This window comes from Athene noctua, chromosome 1 (assembly GCF_965140245.1).
Source record: "Athene noctua chromosome 1, bAthNoc1.hap1.1, whole genome shotgun sequence".
In the NCBI taxonomy this organism is placed as follows: domain Eukaryota; kingdom Metazoa; phylum Chordata; class Aves; order Strigiformes; family Strigidae; genus Athene; species Athene noctua.
Genome location: NC_134037.1, coordinates 112,898,555 through 112,904,554, shown reverse-complemented (window position 1 = coordinate 112,904,554; position 6,000 = coordinate 112,898,555). Strand labels below are relative to the sequence as shown.

The 6,000-nt window shown below is 35.2% G+C and overlaps 1 protein-coding gene across 27 annotated transcripts in view; it reads left to right on the top strand.

Moving 5' to 3' along the window:
* Window positions 1-6,000, top strand: part of NRXN1 (neurexin 1) — a 740,630-nt gene that overhangs the window by 266,262 nt on the left and 468,368 nt on the right. The window lies entirely within an intron of this gene.

Here is a 6,000-nt window from a genome sequence, read left to right as displayed (position 1 = left end):
AAGAGTGATTTATAACAAAAATAGTTAAGCAATAGTGGTGCTTTTTAAACTGATCTCATTTGTGTTCATGGGAACCATGCCACACAGTCATTTTGAAATCGTTGTTGACCAGAGCGTTGTGGTTAGGGTCACACATGAGTGAGAATACTTTTCCCAGTGGTTATACATGACACGTATGGTTTTGGTTTTGTCCCGTATTTATTGAATAGGTAAAATGATAAAATATGACAGAATTTTCAGTAAATTTGCATCCTTCTTTCAAATCAACACCTTAATTGTTTAGTTTAGTACTTTAGTACACTTGTGATACTTATAATGTATTCTAGACTTATTTATCTATTAATGAAGATAAAAGATTTTGATAAAGTAAAACACTGGGCTTGATCCAGTGTTCACTGAATCTTGCAGGTATGATTAACAGTATTACTATTGTCAGTATGCAACATTCAGGACTTGCTACGGTAGCTGCTTTTTCTTTAACTGAATGAAATTATTTTATAACAGAGATGCTCTCTACCTTTCAAATTCAGCTGAAAGAAACCTAACGACAGTGCCTTAAATGTTACTTTCATATAGTTGTTAGTGTAAAAGAATTGAAGTTCATATACACATAGAATTAAAAAATCAGACTTTGAAGCGTGTGATACACAGATTATTCAGGAGTCATAGTATGTTTACTGCAAACTGCTTCTGGTATCCTTAGATTGGTCAGACAGGTGAATCTTTCATGAAGATGGGAAAAAATCCTTTTTGGATCCTATGCTTAGATTGCCATTAAAAGTCGAGTTCTTTCAGATTATTGAATAGCTGTAGTTAAACATTTCCTCGTTGCTTTATGTTGAATGTTGCCAAACTATGTTCATTATTCACTTCATTGTAGGCTTCGTCTTTACTGAGACAGCTTTCAGAAAGTATTCAGCTTCAGTGGTTGATGTTTGTTTTCAAGATTTTATAACATGGTCCAAGGATTATAACGAATGCCCTTAGAAGCCTTAATATTAGTACCATGTCTACTCTAAAGCTCACAAATGTATAAATAAAACAGGCTAAGATTTGAGCACTGATGCTAATGTGCTTGCACTACTCTTTATTTGCTGTTTCTGTTTTTGTCAGAAAAGCAGATGTAGAATAGTCAAGATAATGTTGAAGCTGGGTCTTTCACAACAGGCCTTTCTGACAGCAACTTTTGCTCTGAAGACAAACTTGTGGATTTGCTTTCCTTGACTTAATCTGAACTATTTCCTTTGAATTAAAATTGCTTGTGCTAAAGTATACAATAAATTTAAATTAGTAGGATGTAAAGGATTATAAAGTACAATTTCAAAAAGAAGTTTTTAGTAGAGAGTCTTTTCTACACAGTTGCTCGTGAATGTGAGACAATTGAGAATGCAGAATAACAGAATAAACTGCAGCTTCATAAGAATAATTAACTCTGAGATCTCAAATAACCTGTTTTAGATTTTGACAGATTTTTTTCACTATAGAACTTGGCCAAAGCCAAAACAAACCCCTTCCCTCAGACAATCTTCTTGTCCTGTCCTTAGTTTATCACAGATTTCAAACTTAGTTTACTCATTCCCTAGGCCTGCTGTCCTCTGGTTTTCTCCTAGCAGGGAATTCTTTCATGCTATGTGTATGTTTTTAGATGTCCTGCTTTTTTCCTTCCTTTTTTAAACAAATTTTGATTTTAACTGCTTCCAAGAATAAAGTGTATTTAACATTCATATCCCAATGTCTTGTTCAGATTGTTCGTTATACTTTCAAAATTCTGTTGATTTTTAGAACAACCCTACTACTCCTTCAGGTACTTCAAACTGAGTAGCCCTGACCTTTTTTCCACACTCAAATAACCTCAAATGTTTGTTTCTATATTAAAAATACTGAATGTATTTTATATATGATTTCATTGCAAATACAGAAAAAAATTCTAATGAACCATACCTTCCTGAATTAGTGTGATGTGGAAAAGATGGTCTAAGATTATTTTTTAATATTTTGTGCAAGGTGTCGACTGATTTCAGTAGTCATAAGTAAGGTGAAAGAAAATGGTACTTCAGGAACAAGACCTGTACAGAGTGCTAAGAGAATGTGCCCAAAACTGAATCTCTTTATTAACTGTTTTGGCCTTCTGCTTGCTTACTTGATGTTCAGAAAGTGATGCCCGTCTAGATTCACTGTAAAAGCTGTTTTCCAGCTCAGTGATAAATAAAACTAACTGAAGCCCCAGTCCTGCAAACTTGCACATATTTAGCATTACTTCTAGCATAAAATATTTACAGGCTGATGTCAAAAATTTCAAAGTCCAGTCTTTAATTGCTGTTTGTTATTCTAAAAAAGCTAATATTTTAACTACTACAATTAGTGTTATTAAAAATCCAAAACACACCCCCTCTACCACACCCTGATCCACCCCCACCCCCCAACAATAAAAACAGAACAAGTATAGTCATAGTTATGTTGGGAATAAAAATGTTTATGATGTACATTAGAAGATGAATGAATCATTTAGTACTGTACACTAACCTCCTTGCTTTCATACTATGAGCTGGCCTGACATAACACTTTAAAATGAGTTCCTAATTGAGATGTGTAGACAAAACTTTTCTGTTAAGCAGGACGTATTCTATAGCACTCAGAACTGATAATCACATGCAGACTGTGTTAAGCTTTATCTCCCATATGTCCAGATTTGCCCCCATTTCCCCCCCACCCCCCCCCAGAAGTTGTGTCTGGATAGCATATGAAGATTTTGTATGCATATCTGAGAATGCATCACGTATGTAATGTACAAACTGGTCCAGAAGTATACAAGGTCTGAATCTGAAACAGCTTGGTCAACTGTGTATCTGTACACTAAATCAGTGCTCAATTGCATTGATTTCACTGCATATTCACAAGTTGTGTCGGTTCGGTGGCCTCAGTGCTTCCAAGGCAAAACCAATCTATGGTCCTAGCAAAACTACCAAATGTTTTGGTTATAAACCATCAAGATCACCATCTCCCAAACTGTGCCACCTGTAACAAAGCTGTAGATGTATAACTACAAATATTATGGTCACAGCAGTAGTACTGTGACTGTTTTGGGAGCTGCCAAAGGTAATTCTGTTCCTTTCTCCACCTTGTGGAACATCAGTAACTTCATTTTCAGTTCAGAACATTAGAGTAGCACTGGAGTAGGGAATGTGGAATTAAGCACTATATGGACATAAAATTAGAAGGAGCGAGATAAGTAGAGAGCAGGTGATTGATGAGCCAGTTTGGAGCATGTAGTAGAAAGGTGGGAAAACTCAAATCTGGGAGGCTGTAATGGGATTGTAAGAAGTGTATAGTTGTAGTTGGGCTTAAGGAGGTAAGATTTGCCATAGTGCACAGGAAGAGCCAGTAGATGGATTTTTTTTCTTGGAGGACTTTGCTCTAGGAAACTGAAGGATCTCCTCAGGAAAATTGTTCTGCCATCATTTCCTCTGGCAGTAATACCACCAGAAAGTGAGGCCTGAGTAAATTATATTTCAGAATCTGGAATCTATATTTCAGTAGAGTTTTTGTTTTCTGTAACTAGTATGCAAGGCTTTTCTTTATATGTGGTGGTTCATACATTTTTAAATAAAATTCTGTTCATTTATTTAAACATCTTAAAAATAACAGTAGTTTTCAGCCAGTATTGTAAAGAATTGTCTTTAATCCTGTAATGTCTAATGTTGTTGGGACTTTCATACGCAAAATACTTTTTTTTTTTTTCATTTACCCATTTTTTTGCCTTAGTTATTTCAATTTATCACCACTTGCATAATTTATGAATGATTAAGACATACCTTGCTCTCGTTTCCTCTATAAATGAAAACAGTGTAGTTTGATAGCATGAGTGTCTCATGGAGTCTGTTCAATATATCTCATTTTTAGATGTATAACCAAGAAGACAGTTTTCTGATAATACCTTCTCTGAAATAAGATCATCTTGGCTGTTCTGGATGTGTTCTGTGGGGGTTATTAGTTAGGGTTTTTTAGATCTAGTAATCCGTTTAATAGAACAGACTTGCTGAAAAGCTGTATTCCAAAACATTTCAGGACTCAAATTATTAATTTCCTAGGGTGAAGAATGCTGCCTTTTTAAAGAAGGTTTCTGCTTTTTTTAATTGATGTTGTCAAGAGCATACTGCTCATACTCAACCATGTTGTAAATGATCTGCTAAATGCTGTTTTAATGAAGTCCAAATAGATGCAATTTAGGTATTTACTTCCTCATGTTAGCTCCACTGGGGACAGTCCTACAGAAGCCTATTAAAATGAAATAGCTGAGTCTCTGAGGAAGTTAGCATTGCTTCTCGGGGAAGTCTACATGTTCCTGTGATCCATGCTGACAAATTTTTGAAAGTCATGTAAAATGCAAAAGACTGAATTGTTTGGCTTTGTTTTTTCAGCAGTGTTACAAGACCTCATGGTACAAAGCATTGGCATGATGTTGGCAGAACTGCAGTCTGCAGTTCTTTTGTCTGGGACTGGAAATAAGTCTAGAGTGGTGCTAATTCCACGTGTAATACTTTGTGTGCCATTGCTATAGTCACTTTACTGGCCCAGTAAAGGCATATGGAACAGATAGTAAATGCCTCAGTGCAGAGATTGGCTTTCTTTTTTACAGAATCCAAATATGACTTTGGCCTTTTGGCATTACCAGAAAGTGACTAAAAATAAATGTGTTAGATCTTGGGCATTTTATTTGTGGATACAGAGAATTACATGTAGTCTAAAAATAACAGTATTCTACTAAAGCTTTGCATAGGTACTTCATACAGGAACTCAAACTTTGAAGGTACAAACTCCCTTATGCCTTGGAGACTTGATATTATTTCCTGTTTTGCACACTGGTGGACAGAGACACAGATCAGCATACATATTGTTCTCAGAGGATTGAGATAGAGATAAGAAAATTTACACCTTTCAGGCCTATCTCAAGTCCATAAAGCTGCACATGCATTTTCAAATAAATAACTTGAATGATCTTGTTCTAAACAGTATTTCCCCAAAACCTTTAAGATTTAACTTTGAGCAAAGAAGAGGAGAGCTCCTCTTTGAAAGGGGAGAATATTTAGGCAACCCATACTTTTGCAAGAGGAAGAGCAATGTATTTTGTAGTGATGGTTTTGGATGTCCAAATTATCTTCATTATAAAATCTTCATTAAAGTTGAACAAAATATAGTTTGAGTTTAAGGAATAATGAGGGGAGCAAAACAGTCAAGAGAGAATCAAAACCCCACTGAAAATAAGTCAGCCTAATTTAGATTAGTGTAGCCTTTAAATACATCTCTGTTTCTCACCCTATCACAAGTTGTAAATAATACGTGATGCTCTGAGGGTCTGAGATTTTCTAGAGCTGCCATAAAACAACTCTTCTGCTGAATCTTTAAGGGTTTTTGATCAATGAGTGTCACCATCAACTGAACATTGGAAAAATCTGTCAAAAGTATTACTAGGATTTACTGTAAAGTTAACTAGATGACTAAGTTGTCTAGCTAACTAAATGTAATTAAGTGTTGTGAGTAAAATCTTTGCCAAATTTTAGGTATGTGTAGGTTTAATGTAGCTATGATATGCATTGTTCCATGACTGCTGGTAGGATGATAGGTGGTACTGGTATTACAAGGCATTATTAAAATGTTTTTGTGCAGGTTTCCTAAATAATTCGAATCTAGAAGAAGCTAGGAGTCACAGTTATCTTGTTTATGGAAGGCTAACAGCTTATCAGCTGCTTTAAAAGTTAATTACTATGTGTATCATCTGTATTAATTTAAAAATAAAATTTTGCACTTGTATTTGGTTGTGTGGGAAGTCAAGTCCTGACACAGTAACGCACTGGAAGCTAGAATGTTTGTGCAGACCTGAAGACCAAACTGGTATTTTTCAAGTTGCTTTATCACCACTCAGAATACAAAAAATTTATCTAAGTTCTGTATTTGACCTTCCCCAGATTTTAAGAGGACAAAGCATGAGTCTAAATGGTGTAT